The sequence below is a fragment of the Aythya marila genome (assembly GCF_965140915.1).
Source record: "Aythya marila genome assembly, chromosome: Z".
Lineage (NCBI taxonomy): Eukaryota > Metazoa > Chordata > Aves > Anseriformes > Anatidae > Aythya > Aythya marila.
The window spans coordinates 3,964-24,317 of record NC_139080.1 but is presented as its reverse complement, the minus strand read 5'-3'; the positions used below and the strand labels follow the sequence as shown (position 1 = coordinate 24,317).

Here is a 20,354-nt window from a genome sequence, read left to right as displayed (position 1 = left end):
ATCCAATAGAGTAAAATTCCAGTTTGCCTTTTAGAGGTGCTATAAGTGGGTAAAGAGAACAGATGGAAGCGTGTGCCACGTGGGGTAGGCAAGCGGCTGAGGTACAGGAGGGGATGAGAGCATGTGATTTTTTTTCTGGGGATGAAATGGACTCAATTTTGTTGGTGTATAATGTGTTCTGCTCCTAGATTTTTCTTTCAATGTGAAGAAAAGTTTGAGCTAATTCCAGGTAAGAAAGTTCCAATTACATGCTGGGTCGTATTGTCCTTTTAATATTCAAAGCTGCAGCAAAAGCGTGGGGATTGTTGCTTCTAGAAACACCCCAGTTTTCTTGTCTGCACTCTGCATGCCGTTGAGCTAAAGCAGACTAAAAAATAAATAAATACAGGAAACACACACACAAAAAACAACAATAACAAAAACAACAACAAAAAAACCACCACTGGGTGATGTGTTGTGAACGCAACGATCATTTAATCCCTTTGTTTTCCCAGGTGGTGTGGATGATACTGGTTGCAGTGTTGGAGCTTGGATTTGGAGAGGAACAGGTGAGCATAGTTGTATGTTGCATCAGCAGTAGTCAGCGTTGTGGAGAAGGTGGGCATCATGACCGGCATGCTAGTGAATGCTGGTACTCTGTTTTTGCAGCTGATGATGAGCCTGGCAATTGACTAAGATGACGACCAGTGCCTGTGTATTTCTTGAGGCGGAGGGAATTTACCATGCAGCAACCTGAGAGCTAAGTTGGGGGGCACCTGGTATTAGCATATCTGGGGTGGCTAATGGGAGCTGGGAGCCAGAGGAGCATGATGCCTGCTGGCTGACTAGACTTGGTTCCACGGTGAGGGTGGTTCAGGCTGGGTCACGTTCAGGCTGCTTGTGGCCGGGTCACCAGGCTAATAGAAGCAGCGGGATTATTTTGTAGCGTGAGTGCGTGCGCCAGGCAGGACAGTTTCCTTCTGTTCATCTGTCCTGTAGTGTTGCTTCTGCAATGTCTGTTCTGTGCTTCTCGGGTCTTGATATCCTTCTAGCTTTTTACACTGGACTGACCAGACAGGCGACTTGGTAGCGGTGCTGAAGGGCCTCAGTGCTTGTTTTGTCATCGTGGCTCTGATCCGAGCACTTCTTGTCTTGCAGTCGCTGCTTGAAGTGCAGTTCTGTTTCAGGTCTCGTGCGTCATATTCGGTTTGAGATCGCATCTGTTTCCATCCTCGCTCTTGTGGAAGTCATCTGGGCCGCATCAGGAGCTCTTGCTTGGGAATTGATTTCCTAAGCGTCGTCTTATGTGATTAAGGAGGTATTGGGGAGGCAAGGACAGTCCCCAGACAAGGACTGTGTATCTCGAAACAAGACACCGGAACTCACGATAAGGAAGCGGCAGACGGACAGAGAAACAAATGTAAGGACTATAAATCTCAAAACTGGACGTTGGAATTCATTATAAAGAGACAACAAAGGGAAGAATTAGCAACAGCCAGCTCTTGCGATTAAGAAACATGCCAACTCAGCGGATTCCTGACCAAAGGTGAAAAGTACAATGTGAGGAAGACTCGGGGTCTTCCTCCCAAAGACCCCTGCCCACGTCCCAAAGGCCCCTGCCCACACTTCTTGGGAGGCTCTACTCAGGCGCAAGGTGCCAAAAGGCTAATTAGCATGAGAAGCGAGGGAAGGCGGGGGTAGGCAATGAATATGTATAGGCGCCGGTAGAATATTGATAGATTGATTGTATAAATTCAAGACTGCTTTCTGCTTTGGGTATGCACGATAGGTGGAGAGATCCCCCCGTGCATCCAGCGCTGCAATAAAGAATATACCGCTTAAAGGAATTTCGGCTTCAATCTTTGAATCATATGGGGTTTTCAGTCCCCATCCTTCTGGTCTCTTGTCTTGAAGGAAGGCTTTTTAGGCCTCCATCACCCCAGTTCTGGCAGTGTCTTCCAGTCGCGTGTCATGACATTTGAGTCTCTCCTTGGGTCTGGTGCAGAGCACCTGTTGTGACTTGCTGTTGCCATAGGGCTTCCCTCCGGGGGTCACTTTTTCTTGCGCCTTGTGTTGTGTGTTTTGTTTGTAGTGTTTGTTGCGTGGCTGTGTGTGTATGTGTTTGGTCTGGAGCTGTCCTGCCTGGCAGTTAGTGATGACAGCTAACGTGGCAGTGCATGGGTGTGCTAATACATTGTCCGGACTGTGTTGGCGAAGACATCTGGTCTGCCTCTGCGCACATACTGAAGGGCAGCAGGCACAGTCATCTCTGTGGTGTTTGTCAGATGTGCGTGTGGGGGGGAAGAGTTGAGCTGCTTGTGAGCAGCTGCTCGCATAGTGCTTGAACGGTGTGCTTGAGGAGGAGGTCTGTGGAATCTTGAAAGCTTACAGATAAGGGGTTTTTGAAACTTTTATTTTTATTTCTCTCCTGTCCCCAGTAGAGTGTAAACCTTTGGAGGAACCTGTCGCAGGAAAGAGCTCCTTCCGGAACTGTTCAGCGCTCCATAGGCAGCTCGGTGACTGGCTTGGTCTACTTCTGAGGTGTGCTGAGGTATGGGGGCTGCTGTTTTGAAATGATAATATTGTAAACGGGGTCCCTTTGTGTTGTTGAGGGATGGGTGCTAATGCTGGCAGCTGAATGATTATCTTGTGACCGTTTTCATTTGTTAAAGCTGAAACACAGTGTACAACGCGGGACTTGACCGGAGCTGCTTTTGGCAAGGTGAGCGATGAACAGATGTAGCAGGTACTTTAGGGGTGCAGTTGTCACTGCAGTTACTTAACTGCACAAAGTACAGTAAAAATCCTGTTTATATTTCAGGGGTGTTGTAGCTGGCCTAAGAGAGCAGATGGAAGCATCTGCCTCGAGGGCAGGTGAGGGAGCAGAGGTTAGGGAGCAGATGAGAGTAACTGTCCCAGCTGTGCTGTGGCTTTGGATGCTGCTTCAGCCTATGCTTTTCTTTTTGTTTCACAGGTGTGTCGCACAGGCTGAGTGGGGCCAAGCTGCACTCTGAAGAGCAGCACGGGAAGGGCGGGCTGTTTGTGAGCTGGATTGGAGCAGAACTGCCAAGTAGCACGAGGTGACTGCGAAGGGTCTTGCTTTGCAGGTGCCATGGCAGGCTCTCCACAGAAGCGGTTGAGGATTTGAGAAGAGGTTGCAGATCATCGAGGAGCGACACGTGCAGGGAGGGCTTGAAAACGGTATGGCTGCTTTCTCTTCTGTTTATCAGGTGTCCCAGGCGACGTGGGCTGTGATGTTAGCCTTTAGGATCGGAACAAAGCAGGTGCTGATGGCGGTCTTCTTCGGTAGGCAAAGAGTTGCCCGCAGCCCTGTCCTGTGTAGCCTGGGCACGCCTCGCTGAGGATGAAGCTTGCTTTCCAGCAGTTCTGGAAACTGTGTTGAGGCTGAAATGCTGCGTCTGTGTTCGGGTTGGGGTTGCACCTTGGTGAGTGTAGGGATGGGTTTTAAGTGGGTGCAGCGGAGGGCCCGGCCCCAGTGTCCTGTAGTGTGTTTTAACACATCAGCATAGCCTTTTGGTTCTCAGATAGCCTGCTGAAGTAAGTGATTTCTCCTGCGAGTGGAATGGAATCGAATTCTTCTTTTGGCATGTAATCTATTCTGCTCCTAGATTTTTCTTTGTAAATGAAAGATTGAGGTAATTCCAGGTGGAAAAAAAAAAAGGAGTTACTTGCTTGTTTGTATTTTCCTTTCAATATTCAAAGCTGTAGCAAAAGCATGGGGATTTTTGTTTCTAGAAACACCCCAGTTCTCTTGTCTGCGCTCTGCATGCTGTTGAGCTAAGCCATACAAAGAAGTTAATAAAACCACAGCTGCTGCTCCTCCTCTTTCTGCTTTTTTGTGCTTTCCCCCTGCACTTTCCCAGGTGATTGGCTTCAGGTTCCAGGTGGGACCTAATGGTAACTGAGTTGCAGGTATGCCATGAGAGAGCTCCTTCTGCCTGGGCTGCACTTTAGGGTAAGTGCTTTGGTTTTCCTTCAGTTGTTTGGAGGGTTCTTTAGGTGGGTCAGTCTATGGACTGATGCGTTTTCAAGTAGAAACCAGTACTCCTATCTTTTTGAGGTGGCAACTGGTAGGATCTGTCATTGTAAAGCAATCTAGTAGTAGGTGCCTGTATTGCATGCAGCTCTTCCTCAGGTGAGTAGTAGTTATAGCAGTGTTACGGATAGTATGGTGATGTTACTTTGTGTGTTTGCTTTGTGTTTCTGGGTCCCTTATGATTTTTGCAGAATTACGGGGTTTTCTGCGAGTCTTTGCCTTTATGTCAAATCTTATCAAAGTCACAACCTTGGTGGCAAAGTGACGGAGCATGGTTTAGGAGAAATGTATCATTGAAGCTCCCTGTGTGAGCGTGTATCTGAAAATGGCAGCAGTGGGCATGTAAGGGGTATTCTGTTTCAGGTTTAGGGACAGTTTATTGTATTTCTGGAGCTTTTGCCTGTGTGTTTGCTGTCTGTTGAGTCTTTAGACCTTGCAGCCTTCTAGTCTTGATGTCCTTGAATTGACATATTAGAAGTATGTTTATGAGGTGTTGCTAGGTAGTTGTATTTGGGAAACAGTTGAGCATGGTTCCTTGACCGCGTAAGTGCAGTACTGCCAAGAGACTGAGCAGGGTCACCTTCTTCATCACTGAAGAATAAGTCTGTTCGGGCCCATTTCGGCGCGGCGCCGCCCGGGCCCATTTCGGCGCGGCGCCGCCCGGGCCCATTTCGGCGCGGCGCCGCCCGGGCCCATTTCGGCGCGGCGCCGCCCGGGCCCATTTCGGCGCGGCGCCGCCCGGGCCCATTTCGGCGCGGCGCCGCCCGGGCCCATTTCGGCGCGGCGCCGCCCGGGCCCATTTCGGCGCGGCGCCGCCCGGGCCCATTTCGGCGCGGCGCCGCCCGGGCCCATTTCGGCGCGGCGCCGCCCGGGCCCATTTCGGCGCGGCGCCGCCCGGGCCCATTTCGGCGCGGCGCCGCCCGGGCCCATTTCGGCGCGGCGCCGCCCGGGCCCATTTCGGCGCGGCGCCGCCCGGGCCCATTTCGGCGCGGCGCCGCCCGGGCCCATTTCGGCGCGGCGCCGCCCGGGCCCATTTCGGCGCGGCGCCGCCCGGGCCCATTTCGGCGCGGCGCCGCCCGGGCCCATTTCGGCGCGGCGCCGCCCGGGCCCATTTCGGCGCGGCGCCGCCCGGGCCCATTTCGGCGCGGCGCCGCCCGGGCCCATTTCGGCGCGGCGCCGCCCGGGCCCATTTCGGCGCGGCGCCGCCCGGGCCCATTTCGGCGCGGCGCCGCCCGGGCCCATTTCTCAGGTGGAGCTACTGAGCAGGTGAGATAAAGGAGCTGGGAACAGAGAGGTATTGCACAATTATATGTTGCATTAGTTGTAGTCAGCGTTGTGGAGGAGGTGGGTGTCAGAGCTAGCGTGCTAGTAAATGCTGGTTCTCTGTTTTTGCAAGCGATGATGAACCTGTTTGACGTAATTCCATTTGAAAAAGTTCCAGAGTACTTGACTGGTCGTGTTGTTCTTTCAATTTTAAAAGCTGCAGCAAAAGCATGGGGATTGTTGCTTCTAGAAACGTCTCAAGTCTCCTGTCCGCTCTCTGCATGTTGTTCAGGTAAAGCACATTTTAAAAAAACAATTAAAAAAAAAAAAAAGATAACCAGCTGCTGTTGCTCCTGCTCTGCTCCTACTTCCTTGTGCTTTGTCCCTCCTCTTTCCCAGGTGATTGGGTTTGGGTGCTGGGCGGGGCCAAATGGTATATTATCCCCAGGCATGGCATCAGAGAGCTCCTTCTGCCTGGGCTGCTCTTTGGGATAAGTGCTTTGTGTTTCCTTCAGTCAGTTGCAGGGTTCTTTAGGCAGGCTGGTGTCTATGGATTTCTAGATTTCTAAGTGGTTGGAATTCTAGATCTCTAAGAGCTTGAATTAGAGGGATATTTAGTAGAGGCTGCTGGCTCACTTTTTTTTAGGATGGCCGCATATTCTCCTGTTTTTGAGATATATTTTAATCTCTGCATGTTTAAAACCACTTGTTTTAGTCCCCTGGAGAGTTACACCAGCTTGATTACATGCTACATGTGGCTTGGCAGCGTAGATGCAGCATTACCAAGAGACTGAGCAGGGTTGTATCAGAGTCACCTTTTTCATCTGCAAAGGGTAAGTCTGTGATTACTGCTGCCGGGGTTGCTGTGTGTGCATGTCTTTTTGGCGTTTGTGGAGTTGTGTTTTTTTTTTTTTTTTTTTTTGTGTGTGTGTATGTTCTAAGTTTCTGGTTTTCTGAGGGGTAAACAGTTAGTGTGCTGAACGTGGTAGGCAGGTGGAGGTTGGGAGCTGCTCAGGACTGGTAGGTTTGGTTTCTAGGAGTATGCGGCATCCATCCTGTGCGATGCGACTGATTGTTGGGCGGGAACGTTCCAGCTTGTGTGTCCTAAGCAATGTAGCTTGTGTAGCGTATGTTGTGTGGCCCGGGCAGAATTTGCTGTGGCGCTGTGAGCGAAGAATCTGAGTTAGAGCTGTTGAGCAACTGAAGTAAAGGAACTGGGAAGAGAGAGGTATTGCAGCAGGTACGCTGTGGTTGTGAGGTGCCTCAGAGTGTGCTTTTCTCTCGTCTCTACAGGTGCTTTGTGCAGTCGTGGACAGGGAAGGGAAATCCTCGTGTCACGAAGCACTGAGGGAAGGTGAGTGTTGTCAGCCTGGTCATCCCTTATCCGAAGCGAAGGGAAGACGCTCAGGTGTTTCCCTGTGAGGGTCCGAGGTGAGGCTGTGTGGGATAGAGGAGCAGTGTGGCAGGTGGTTGCTTGCAAGCACAGTGGTCATTGTGTCCTTCTGTGTTCCCAGGTGGCGTGGGTGATGCTGGCCGCTCCTTTCAAGCTTGGACCTAATTTGCAGGTACAGAGGCAAGTGGCCTGCTGTTTTGAAAGGATAAAACTAAAGATGGGGTCCCTTTTGTTGTTGTTGAGGGATGGGTGCTACTGCTGTCAGCTGAATGTTTATCTTCTGCCTGTGTTTTTCCTTTTGTTCAGGCTGAAACGCAGTGCGCAGTGCAGGACGTCTTGACCCGAGCTGCCTCTGCAGTGACTCTGGTGCGTGGTGAGCAGAGGTAACTGTTGGTTTTGGGGCGCAGTTGTCACTGCAGTTATTTTCCTACATCCAATAGAGTAAAATTCCAGTTTGTCTTTTAGAGGTGCTATAAGTGGGTAAAGAGAACAGATGGAAGCGTGTGCCACGTGGGGTAGGCAAGCGGCTGAGGTACAGGAGGGGATGAGAGCATGTGATTTTTTTTCTGGGGATGAAATGGAATTAATTTTGTTGATGTATAATGTGTTCTGCTCCTAGATTTTTCTTTCAACGTGAAGAAAAGTTTGAGCTAATTCCAGGTAAGAAAGTTCCAGTTACTTGCTGGGTCGTATTGTCCTTTTAATATTCAAAGCTGCAGCAAAAGCATGGGGATTGTTGCTTCTAGAAACACCCCAGTTTTCTTGTTTGCACTCTGCATGCTGTTGAGCTAAAGCAGACCAAAAAAAAAAAAAAAAGGAAACACACACACACACAAAAAACAACAATAACAAAAAAAACCCACCATTGGGTGATGTGTTGTGAACGCAACGATCATTTAATCCCTTTGTTTTCCCAGGTGGTGTGGATGATACTGGTTGCAGTGTTGGAGCTTGGATTTGGAGAGGAACAGGTGAGCATAGTTGTATGTTGCATCAGCAGTAGTCAGCGTTGTGGAGAAGGTGGGCATCATGACCGGCATGCTAGTGAATGCTGGTACTCTGTTTTTGCAGCTGATGATGAGCCTGGCAATTGACTAAGATGACGACCAGTGCCTGTGCATTTCTTGAGGCGGAGGGAATTTACCATTCAGCAACCTGAGAGCTAAGTTGGGGGGCACCTGGTATTTGCATATCTGGGGTGGCTAATGGGAGCTGGGAGCCAGAGCAGCATGGTGCCTGCTGGCTGACTAGACTTGGTTCCACGGTGAGGGTGGTTCAGGCTGGGTCACGTTCAGGCTGCTTGTGGCCGGGTCACCAGGCTAATAGAAGCAGCGGGATTATTTTGTAGCGTGAGTGCGTGCGCCAGGCAGGACAGTTTCCTTCTGTTCGTCTGTCCTGTAGTGTTGCTTCTGCAGCGTCTGTTCTGTGCTTCTCGGGTCTTGATATCCTCCTAGCTTTTGACACTGGACTGACCAGACAGGCGACTTGGTAGCGGTGCTGAAGGGCCTCAGTGCTTGATTTGTCATCGTGGCTCTGATCCGAGCACTTCTTGTCTTGCAGTCGCTGCTTGAAATGCAGTTCTGTTTCAGGTCTCGTGCATCGTATTCGGTTTGAGATCGCGTCTGTTTCCATCCTCACTCTTGAAGAAGTCATCTGGACCGCATCAGGAGCTCTTGCTTGGGAATTGATTTCCTAAGCGTCGTCTTATGGGGTTTTCAGTCCCCATCCTTCTGGTCTCTTGCCTTGAAGGCAGGCTTTTTAGGCCTCCATCATCCCAGTTCTGGCAGTTGCTTCCAGTCGCGTGTCGTGACATTTGAGTCTCTCCTTGGGTCTGGTGCAGAGCACCTGTTCTGACTTGCTGTTGCCATAGGGCTTCCCTCCGGGGGGGTCACTTTTTCTTGCGCCTTGTGTTGTGTGTTTTGTTTGTAGTGTTTGTGGCGTGGCTGTGTGTGTATGTGTTTGGTCTGGAGCTGTCCTGCCTGGCAGTTAGTGATGACAGCTAACGTGGCAGTGCATGGGTGTGCTAATACATTGTCCGGACTGTATTGGCGAAGACATCCGGTCTGCCTCTGGGCGCGTACTGACGGGCAGCTGGCACAGTCATCTCTGGAGGTTGGTAGATGTGGATTTGGCAGAGTTGAGCTGCTTGCGAGCAGCTGCTCCCATAATGCTTGAACGGTGCACTGTTGAATCATGAAAGCTTACAGATACGGGGTTTTGAAACTTTTATTTTTATATCTTTCCTGTCCCCAGTAGAGTGTGTACCTTAGTAGGAACTGCTCACAGGAAAGAGCTCCTTCTGGAACTGTCCAGCACTCGGTAGGCAGCTCGGTGACTGGCTTGATCTACTTCTGAGGTGCTGAGGTAAGGGGGCTGCTGTTTTGAAACAATAATTTGTAAATGGGGTCCCTTCTGTTGTTGAGGGATGGGTGCTAATGCTGGCAGCTGAATGATTATCTTGTGACCGTTTTCATTTGCTAAAGCTGCAACACAGTGTACAACACAGGACTTGACCACAGCTTCTTTTAGCAAGGTGAGCGATGAGCAGATCTAGCAGGTACTTTAGGGGTGCAGTTGTCACTGCAGTTACTTAACTGCACAAAGTACAGTAAAAATCCTGTTTGTATTTCAGAGGTGTGTTGTAGCTGGCCTAAGAGAGCAGATGGAAGCATCTTCCTCGAGGGCAGGTGAGGGGGCAGAGGTTAGGGAGCAGATGAGAGTAACTGTCCTATCTGTGCTGTGTCTTTGTATGCTGCTTCAGCCTATGCTTTTCTTTTTGTTTCACAGGTGTGTCGCACAGGCTGAGTGGGGCCAAGCTGCACTCTGAAGAGCAGCACGGGAAGGGCGGGCTGTTTGTGAGCTGGATTGGAGCAGAACTGCCAAGTAGCACGAGGTGACTGCGAAGGGTCTTGCTTTGCAGGTGCCATGGCAGGCTCTCCACAGAAGCGGTTGAGGATTTGAGAAGAGGTTGCAGATCATCGAGGAGCGACACGTGCAGGGAGGGCTTGAAAACGGTATGGCTGCTTTCTCTTCTGTTTATCAGGTGTCCCAGGCGACGTGGGCTGTGATGTTAGCCTTTAGGATCGGAACAAAGCAGGTGCTGATGGCGGTCTTCTTCGGTAGGCAAAGAGTTGCCCGCAGCCCTGTCCTGTGTAGCCTGGGCACGCCTCGCTGAGGATGAAGCTTGCTTTCCAGCAGTTCTGGAAACTGTGTTGAGGCTGAAATGCTGCGTCTGTGTTCGGGTTGGGGTTGCACCTTGGTGAGTGTAGGGATGGGTTTTAAGTGGGTGCAGCGGAGGGCCCGGCCCCAGTGTCCTGTAGTGTGTTTTAACACATCAGCATAGCCTTTTGGTTCTCAGATAGCCTGCTGAAGTAAGTGATTTCTCCTGCGAGTGGAATGGAATCGAATTCTTCTTTTGGCATGTAATCTATTCTGCTCCTAGATTTTTCTTTGTAAATGAAAGATTGAGGTAATTCCAGGTGGAAAAAAAAAAAGGAGTTACTTGCTTGTTTGTATTTTCCTTTCAATATTCAAAGCTGTAGCAAAAACATGGGGATTTTTGTTTCTAGAAACACCCCAGTTCTCTTGTCTGCGCTCTGCATGCTGTTGAGCTAAGCCATACAAAGAAGTTAATAAAACCACAGCTGCTGCTCCTCCTCTTTCTGCTTTTTTGTGCTTTCCCCCTGCACTTTCCCAGGTGATTGGCTTCAGGTTCCAGGTGGGACCTAATGGTAACTGAGTTGCAGGTATGCCATGAGAGAGCTCCTTCTGCCTGGGCTGCACTTTAGGGTAAGTGCTTTGGTTTTCCTTCAGTTGTTTGGAGGGTTCTTTAGGTGGGTCAGTCTATGGACTGATGCGTTTTCAAGTAGAAACCAGTACTCCTATCTTTTTGAGGTGGCAACTGGTAGGATCTGTCATTGTAAAGCAATCTAGTAGTAGGTGCCTGTATTGCATGCAGCTCTTCCTCAGGTGAGTAGTAGTTATAGCAGTGTTACGGATAGTATGGTGATGTTACTTTGTGTGTTTGCTTTGTGTTTCTGGGTCCCTTATGATTTTTGCAGAATTACGGGGTTTTCTGCGAGTCTTTGCCTTTATGTCAAATCTTATCAAAGTCACAACCTTGGTGGCAAAGTGACGGAGCATGGTTTAGGAGAAATGTATCATTGAAGCTCCCTGTGTGAGCGTGTATCTGAAAATGGCAGCAGTGGGCATGTAAGGGGTATTCTGTTTCAGGTTTAGGGACAGTTTATTGTATTTCTGGAGCTTTTGCCTGTGTGTTTGCTGTCTGTTGAGTCTTTAGACCTTGCAGCCTTCTAGTCTTGATGTCCTTGAATTGACATATTAGAAGTATGTTTATGAGGTGTTGCTAGGTAGTTGTATTTGGGAAACAGTTGAGCATGGTTCCTTGACCGCGTAAGTGCAGTACTGCCAAGAGACTGAGCAGGGTCACCTTCTTCATCACTGAAGAATAAGTCTGTTCGGGCCCATTTCGGCGCGGCGCCGCCCGGGCCCATTTCGGCGCGGCGCCGCCCGGGCCCATTTCTCAGGTGGAGCTACTGAGCAGGTGAGATAAAGGAGCTGGGAACAGAGAGGTATTGCACAATTATATGTTGCATTAGTTGTAGTCAGCGTTGTGGAGGAGGTGGGTGTCAGAGCTAGCGTGCTAGTAAATGCTGGTTCTCTGTTTTTGCAAGCGATGATGAACCTGTTTGACGTAATTCCATTTGAAAAAGTTCCAGAGTACTTGACTGGTCGTGTTGTTCTTTCAATTTTAAAAGCTGCAGCAAAAGCATGGGGATTGTTGCTTCTAGAAACGTCTCAAGTCTCCTGTCCGCTCTCTGCATGTTGTTCAGGTAAAGCACATTTTAAAAAAACAATTAAAAAAAAAAAAAGATAACCAGCTGCTGTTGCTCCTGCTCTGCTCCTACTTCCTTGTGCTTCGTCCCTCCTCTTTCCCAGGTGATTGGGTTTGGGTGCTGGGCGGGGCCAAATGGTATATTATCCCCAGGCATGGCATCAGAGAGCTCCTTCTGCCTGGGCTGCTCTTTGGGATAAGTGCTTTGTGTTTCCTTCAGTCAGTTGCAGGGTTCTTTAGGCAGGCTGGTGTCTATGGATTTCTAGATTTCTAAGTGGTTGGAATTCTAGATCTCTAAGAGCTTGAATTAGAGGGATATTTAGTAGAGGCTGCTGGCTCACTTTTTTTTAGGATGGCCGCATATTCTCCTGTTTTTGAGATATATTTTAATCTCTGCATGTTTAAAACCACTTGTTTTAGTCCCCTGGAGAGTTACACCAGCTTGATTACATGCTACATGTGGCTTGGCAGCGTAGATGCAGCATTACCAAGAGACTGAGCAGGGTTGTATCAGAGTCACCTTTTTCATCTGCAAAGGGTAAGTCTGTGATTACTGCTGCCGGGGTTGCTGTGTGTGCATGTCTTTTTGGCGTTTGTGGAGTTGTGTTTTTTTTTTTTTTTTTTTTTGTGTGTGTGTATGTTCTAAGTTTCTGGTTTTCTGAGGGGTAAACAGTTAGTGTGCTGAACGTGGTAGGCAGGTGGAGGTTGGGAGCTGCTCAGGACTGGTAGGTTTGGTTTCTAGGAGTATGCGGCATCCATCCTGTGCGATGCGACTGATTGTTGGGCGGGAACGTTCCAGCTTGTGTGTCCTAAGCAATGTAGCTTGTGTAGCGTATGTTGTGTGGCCCGGGCAGAATTTGCTGTGGCGCTGTGAGCGAAGAATCTGAGTTAGAGCTGTTGAGCAACTGAAGTAAAGGAACTGGGAAGAGAGAGGTATTGCAGCAGGTACGCTGTGGTTGTGAGGTGCCTCAGAGTGTGCTTTTCTCTCGTCTCTACAGGTGCTTTGTGCAGTCGTGGACAGGGAAGGGAAATCCTCGTGTCACGAAGCACTGAGGGAAGGTGAGTGTTGTCAGCCTGGTCATCCCTTATCCGAAGCGAAGGGAAGACGCTCAGGTGTTTCCCTGTGAGGGTCCGAGGTGAGGCTGTGTGGGATAGAGGAGCAGTGTGGCAGGTGGTTGCTTGCAAGCACAGTGGTCATTGTGTCCTTCTGTGTTCCCAGGTGGCGTGGGTGATGCTGGCCGCTCCTTTCAAGCTTGGACCTAATTTGCAGGTACAGAGGCAAGTGGCCTGCTGTTTTGAAAGGATAAAACTAAAGATGGGGTCCCTTTTGTTGTTGTTGAGGGATGGGTGCTACTGCTGTCAGCTGAATGTTTATCTTCTGCCTGTGTTTTTCCTTTTGTTCAGGCTGAAACGCAGTGCGCAGTGCAGGACGTCTTGACCCGAGCTGCCTCTGCAGTGACTCTGGTGCGTGGTGAGCAGAGGTAACTGTTGGTTTTGGGGCGCAGTTGTCACTGCAGTTATTTTCCTACATCCAATAGAGTAAAATTCCAGTTTGTCTTTTAGAGGTGCTATAAGTGGGTAAAGAGAACAGATGGAAGCGTGTGCCACGTGGGGTAGGCAAGCGGCTGAGGTACAGGAGGGGATGAGAGCATGTGATTTTTTTTCTGGGGATGAAATGGAATTAATTTTGTTGATGTATAATGTGTTCTGCTCCTAGATTTTTCTTTCAACGTGAAGAAAAGTTTGAGCTAATTCCAGGTAAGAAAGTTCCAGTTACTTGCTGGGTCGTATTGTCCTTTTAATATTCAAAGCTGCAGCAAAAGCATGGGGATTGTTGCTTCTAGAAACACCCCAGTTTTCTTGTTTGCACTCTGCATGCTGTTGAGCTAAAGCAGACCAAAAAAAAAAAAAAAAGGAAACACACACACACACAAAAAACAACAATAACAAAAAAAACCCACCATTGGGTGATGTGTTGTGAACGCAACGATCATTTAATCCCTTTGTTTTCCCAGGTGGTGTGGATGATACTGGTTGCAGTGTTGGAGCTTGGATTTGGAGAGGAACAGGTGAGCATAGTTGTATGTTGCATCAGCAGTAGTCAGCGTTGTGGAGAAGGTGGGCATCATGACCGGCATGCTAGTGAATGCTGGTACTCTGTTTTTGCAGCTGATGATGAGCCTGGCAATTGACTAAGATGACGACCAGTGCCTGTGCATTTCTTGAGGCGGAGGGAATTTACCATTCAGCAACCTGAGAGCTAAGTTGGGGGGCACCTGGTATTTGCATATCTGGGGTGGCTAATGGGAGCTGGGAGCCAGAGGAGCATGGTGCCTGCTGGCTGACTAGACTTGGTTCCACGGTGAGGGTGGTTCAGGCTGGGTCACGTTCAGGCTGCTTGTGGCCGGGTCACCAGGCTAATAGAAGCAGCGGGATTATTTTGTAGCGTGAGTGCGTGCGCCAGGCAGGACAGTTTCCTTCTGTTCGTCTGTCTTGTAGTGTTGCTTCTGCAGCGTCTGTTCTGTGCTTCTCGGGTCTTGATATCCTCCTAGCTTTTGACACTGGACTGACCAGACAGGCGACTTGGTAGCGGTGCTGAAGGGCCTCAGTGCTTGATTTGTCATCGTGGCTCTGATCCGAGCACTTCTTGTCTTGCAGTCGCTGCTTGAAATGCAGTTCTGTTTCAGGTCTCGTGCATCGTATTCGGTTTGAGATCGCGTCTGTTTCCATCCTCACTCTTGAAGAAGTCATCTGGACCGCATCAGGAGCTCTTGCTTGGGAATTGATTTCCTAAGCGTCGTCTTATGGGGTTTTCAGTCCCCATCCTTCTGGTCTCTTGCCTTGAAGGCAGGCTTTTTAGGCCTCCATCATCCCAGTTCTGGCAGTTGCTTCCAGTCGCGTGTCGTGACATTTGAGTCTCTCCTTGGGTCTGGTGCAGAGCACCTGTTCTGACTTGCTGTTGCCATAGGGCTTCCCTCCGGGGGGGTCACTTTTTCTTGCGCCTTGTGTTGTGTGTTTTGTTTGTAGTGTTTGTGGCGTGGCTGTGTGTGTATGTGTTTGGTCTGGAGCTGTCCTGCCTGGCAGTTAGTGATGACAGCTAACGTGGCAGTGCATGGGTGTGCTAATACATTGTCCGGACTGTATTGGCGAAGACATCCGGTCTGCCTCTGGGCGCGTACTGACGGGCAGCTGGCACAGTCATCTCTGGAGGTTGGTAGATGTGGATTTGGCAGAGTTGAGCTGCTTGCGAGCAGCTGCTCCCATAATGCTTGAACGGTGCACTGTTGAATCATGAAAGCTTACAGATACGGGGTTTTGAAACTTTTATTTTTATATCTTTCCTGTCCCCAGTAGAGTGTGTACCTTAGTAGGAACTGCTCACAGGAAAGAGCTCCTTCTGGAACTGTCCAGCACTCGGTAGGCAGCTCGGTGACTGGCTTGATCTACTTCTGAGGTGCTGAGGTAAGGGGGCTGCTGTTTTGAAACAATAATTTGTAAATGGGGTCCCTTCTGTTGTTGAGGGATGGGTGCTAATGCTGGCAGCTGAATGATTATCTTGTGACCGTTTTCATTTGCTAAAGCTGCAACACAGTGTACAACACAGGACTTGACCACAGCTTCTTTTAGCAAGGTGAGCGATGAGCAGATCTAGCAGGTACTTTAGGGGTGCAGTTGTCACTGCAGTTACTTAACTGCACAAAGTACAGTAAAAATCCTGTTTGTATTTCAGAGGTGTGTTGTAGCTGGCCTAAGAGAGCAGATGGAAGCATCTTCCTCGAGGGCAGGTGAGGGGGCAGAGGTTAGGGAGCAGATGAGAGTAACTGTCCTATCTGTGCTGTGTCTTTGTATGCTGCTTCAGCCTATGCTTTTCTTTTTGTTTCACAGGTGTGTCGCACAGGCTGAGTGGGGCCAAGCTGCACTCTGAAGAGCAGCACGGGAAGGGCGGGCTGTTTGTGAGCTGGATTGGAGCAGAACTGCCAAGTAGCACGAGGTGACTGCGAAGGGTCTTGCTTTGCAGGTGCCATGGCAGGCTCTCCACAGAAGCGGTTGAGGATTTGAGAAGAGGTTGCAGATCATCGAGGAGCGACACGTGCAGGGAGGGCTTGAAAACGGTATGGCTGCTTTCTCTTCTGTTTATCAGGTGTCCCAGGCGACGTGGGCTGTGATGTTAGCCTTTAGGATCGGAACAAAGCAGGTGCTGATGGCGGTCTTCTTCGGTAGGCAAAGAGTTGCCCGCAGCCCTGTCCTGTGTAGCCTGGGCACGCCTCGCTGAGGATGAAGCTTGCTTTCCAGCAGTTCTGGAAACTGTGTTGAGGCTGAAATGCTGCGTCTGTGTTCGGGTTGGGGTTGCACCTTGGTGAGTGTAGGGATGGGTTTTAAGTGGGTGCAGCGGAGGGCCCGGCCCCAGTGTCCTGTAGTGTGTTTTAACACATCAGCATAGCCTTTTGGTTCTCAGATAGCCTGCTGAAGTAAGTGATTTCTCCTGCGAGTGGAATGGAATCGAATTCTTCTTTTGGCATGTAATCTATTCTGCTCCTAGATTTTTCTTTGTAAATGAAAGATTGAGGTAATTCCAGGTGGAAAAAAAAAAAGGAGTTACTTGCTTGTTTGTATTTTCCTTTCAATATTCAAAGCTGTAGCAAAAGCATGGGGATTTTTGTTTCTAGAAACACCCCAGTTCTCTTGTCTGCGCTCTGCATGCTGTTGAGCTAAGCCATACAAAGAAGTTAATAAAACCACAGCTGCTGCTCCTCCTCTTTCTGCTTTTTTGTGCTTTCCCCCTGCACTTTCCCAGGTGATTGGCTTCAGGTTCCAGGTGGGACCTAATGGTAACTGAGTTGCAGGTATGCCATGAGAGAGCTCCTTCTGCCTGGGCTGCACTTTAGGGTAAGTGCTTTGGTTTTCCTTCAGTTGTTTGGAGGGTTCTTTAGGTGGGTCAGTCTATGGACTGATGCGTTTTCAAGTAGAAACCAGTACTCCTATCTTTTTGAGGTGGCAACTGGTAGGATCTGTCATTGTAAAGCAATCTAGTAGTAGGTGCCTGTATTGCATGCAGCTCTTCCTCAGGTGAGTAGTAGTTATAGCAGTGTTACGGATAGTATGGTGATGTTACTTTGTGTGTTTGCTTTGTGTTTCTGGGTCCCTTATGATTTTTGCAGAATTACGGGGTTTTCTGCGAGTCTTTGCCTTTATGTCAAATCTTATCAAAGTCACAACCTTGGTGGCAAAGTGACGGAGCATGGTTTAGGAGAAATGTATCATTGAAGCTCCCTGTGTGAGCGTGTATCTGAAAATGGCAGCAGTGGGCATGTAAGGGGTATTCTGTTTCAGGTTTAGGGACAGTTTATTGTATTTCTGGAGCTTTTGCCTGTGTGTTTGCTGTCTGTTGAGTCTTTAGACCTTGCAGCCTTCTAGTCTTGATGTCCTTGAATTGACATATTAGAAGTATGTTTATGAGGTGTTGCTAGGTAGTTGTATTTGGGAAACAGTTGAGCATGGTTCCTTGACCGCGTAAGTGCAGTACTGCCAAGAGACTGAGCAGGGTCACCTTCTTCATCACTGAAGAATAAGTCTGTTCGGGCCCATTTCGGCGCGGCGCCGCCCGGGCCCATTTCGGCGCGGCGCCGCCCGGGCCCATTTCTCAGGTGGAGCTACTGAGCAGGTGAGATAAAGGAGCTGGGAACAGAGAGGTATTGCACAATTATATGTTGCATTAGTTGTAGTCAGCGTTGTGGAGGAGGTGGGTGTCAGAGCTAGCGTGCTAGTAAATGCTGGTTCTCTGTTTTTGCAAGCGATGATGAACCTGTTTGACGTAATTCCATTTGAAAAAGTTCCAGAGTACTTGACTGGTCGTGTTGTTCTTTCAATTTTAAAAGCTGCAGCAAAAGCATGGGGATTGTTGCTTCTAGAAACGTCTCAAGTCTCCTGTCCGCTCTCTGCATGTTGTTCAGGTAAAGCACATTTTAAAAAAACAATTAAAAAAAAAAAAAAGATAACCAGCTGCTGTTGCTCCTGCTCTGCTCCTACTTCCTTGTGCTTCGTCCCTCCTCTTTCCCAGGTGATTGGGTTTGGGTGCTGGGCGGGGCCAAATGGTATATTATCCCCAGGCATGGCATCAGAGAGCTCCTTCTGCCTGGGCTGCTCTTTGGGATAAGTGCTTTGTGTTTCCTTCAGTCAGTTGCAGGGTTCTTTAGGCAGGCTGGTGTCTATGGATTTCTAGATTTCTAAGTGGTTGGAATTCTAGATCTCTAAGAGCTTGAATTAGAGGGATATTTAGTAGAGGCTGCTGGCTCACTTTTTTTTAGGATGGCCGCATATTCTCCTGTTTTTGAGATATATTTTAATCTCTGCATGTTTAAAACCACTTGTTTTAGTCCCCTGGAGAGTTACACCAGCTTGATTACATGCTACATGTGGCTTGGCAGCGTAGATGCAGCATTACCAAGAGACTGAGCAGGGTTGTATCAGAGTCACCTTTTTCATCTGCAAAGGGTAAGTCTGTGATTACTGCTGCCGGGGTTGCTGTGTGTGCATGTCTTTTTGGCGTTTGTGGAGTTGTGTTTTTTTTTTTTTTTTTTTTTGTGTGTGTGTATGTTCTAAGTTTCTGGTTTTCTGAGGGGTAAACAGTTAGTGTGCTGAACGTGGTAGGCAGGTGGAGGTTGGGAGCTGCTCAGGACTGGTAGGTTTGGTTTCTAGGAGTATGCGGCATCCATCCTGTGCGATGCGACTGATTGTTGGGCGGGAACGTTCCAGCTTGTGTGTCCTAAGCAATGTAGCTTGTGTAGCGTATGTTGTGTGGCCCGGGCAGAATTTGCTGTGGCGCTGTGAGCGAAGAATCTGAGTTAGAGCTGTTGAGCAACTGAAGTAAAGGAACTGGGAAGAGAGAGGTATTGCAGCAGGTACGCTGTGGTTGTGAGGTGCCTCAGAGTGTGCTTTTCTCTCGTCTCTACAGGTGCTTTGTGCAGTCGTGGACAGGGAAGGGAAATCCTCGTGTCACGAAGCACTGAGGGAAGGTGAGTGTTGTCAGCCTGGTCATCCCTTATCCGAAGCGAAGGGAAGACGCTCAGGTGTTTCCCTGTGAGGGTCCGAGGTGAGGCTGTGTGGGATAGAGGAGCAGTGTGGCAGGTGGTTGCTTGCAAGCACAGTGGTCATTGTGTCCTTCTGTGTTCCCAGGTGGCGTGGGTGATGCTGGCCGCTCCTTTCAAGCTTGGACCTAATTTGCAGGTACAGAGGCAAGTGGCCTGCTGTTTTGAAAGGATAAAACTAAAGATGGGGTCCCTTTTGTTGTTGTTGAGGGATGGGTGCTACTGCTGTCAGCTGAATGTTTATCTTCTGCCTGTGTTTTTCCTTTTGTTCAGGCTGAAACGCAGTGCGCAGTGCAGGACGTCTTGACCCGAGCTGCCTCTGCAGTGACTCTGGTGCGTGGTGAGCAGAGGTAACTGTTGGTTTTGGGGCGCAGTTGTCACTGCAGTTATTTTCCTACATCCAATAGAGTAAAATTCCAGTTTGTCTTTTAGAGGTGCTATAAGTGGGTAAAGAGAACAGATGGAAGCGTGTGCCACGTGGGGTAGGCAAGCGGCTGAGGTACAGGAGGGGATGAGAGCATGTGATTTTTTTTCTGGGGATGAAATGGAATTAATTTTGTTGATGTATAATGTGTTCTGCTCCTAGATTTTTCTTTCAACGTGAAGAAAAGTTTGAGCTAATTCCAGGTAAGAAAGTTCCAGTTACTTGCTGGGTCGTATTGTCCTTTTAATATTCAAAGCTGCAGCAAAAGCATGGGGATTGTTGCTTCTAGAAACACCCCAGTTTTCTTGTTTGCACTCTGCATGCTGTTGAGCTAAAGCAGACCAAAAAAAAAAAAAAAAGGAAACACACACACACACAAAAAACAACAATAACAAAAAAAACCCACCATTGGGTGATGTGTTGTGAACGCAACGATCATTTAATCCCTTTGTTTTCCCAGGTGGTGTGGATGATACTGGTTGCAGTGTTGGAGCTTGGATTTGGAGAGGAACAGGTGAGCATAGTTGTATGTTGCATCAGCAGTAGTCAGCGTTGTGGAGAAGGTGGGCATCATGACCGGCATGCTAGTGAATGCTGGTACTCTGTTTTTGCAGCTGATGATGAGCCTGGCAATTGACTAAGATGACGACCAGTGCCTGTGCATTTCTTGAGGCGGAGGGAATTTACCATTCAGCAACCTGAGAGCTAAGTTGGGGGGCACCTGGTATTTGCATATCTGGGGTGGCTAATGGGAGCTGGGAGCCAGAGGAGCATGGTGCCTGCTGGCTGACTAGACTTGGTTCCACGGTGAGGGTGGTTCAGGCTGGGTCACGTTCAGGCTGCTTGTGGCCGGGTCACCAGGCTAATAGAAGCAGCGGGATTATTTTGTAGCGTGAGTGCGTGCGCCAGGCAGGACAGTTTCCTTCTGTTCGTCTGTCTTGTAGTGTTGCTTCTGCAGCGTCTGTTCTGTGCTTCTCGGGTCTTGATATCCTCCTAGCTTTTGACACTGGACTGACCAGACAGGCGACTTGGTAGCGGTGCTGAAGGGCCTCAGTGCTTGATTTGTCATCGTGGCTCTGATCCGAGCACTTCTTGTCTTGCAGTCGCTGCTTGAAATGCAGTTCTGTTTCAGGTCTCGTGCATCGTATTCGGTTTGAGATCGCGTCTGTTTCCATCCTCACTCTTGAAGAAGTCATCTGGACCGCATCAGGAGCTCTTGCTTGGGAATTGATTTCCTAAGCGTCGTCTTATGGGGTTTTCAGTCCCCATCCTTCTGGTCTCTTGCCTTGAAGGCAGGC

The 20,354-nt window shown here is 49.1% G+C and overlaps 3 long non-coding RNA genes across 3 annotated transcripts; all 3 read left to right on the top strand.

Moving 5' to 3' along the window:
• Nucleotides 1-5,515: 5,515 nt before the first annotated feature.
• Nucleotides 5,516-6,656, top strand: LOC309890355. Its single transcript, XR_014319410.1, has 3 exons — nucleotides 5,516-5,591; nucleotides 6,015-6,132; nucleotides 6,593-6,656. It is a non-coding gene; the product is annotated as an uncharacterized lncRNA (long non-coding RNA).
• Nucleotides 6,657-11,469: 4,813 nt separating this feature from the next.
• On the top strand, nucleotides 11,470-12,609 carry LOC309889972. Its single transcript, XR_014319354.1, has 3 exons — nucleotides 11,470-11,545; nucleotides 11,968-12,085; nucleotides 12,546-12,609. It is a non-coding gene; the product is annotated as an uncharacterized lncRNA (long non-coding RNA).
• Nucleotides 12,610-17,422: 4,813 nt separating this feature from the next.
• On the top strand, nucleotides 17,423-18,563 carry LOC309889721. The gene is made up of 3 exons (XR_014319310.1): nucleotides 17,423-17,498; nucleotides 17,922-18,039; nucleotides 18,500-18,563. It is a non-coding gene; the product is annotated as an uncharacterized lncRNA (long non-coding RNA).
• The last annotated feature ends 1,791 nt before the right edge of the window (nucleotides 18,564-20,354 follow it).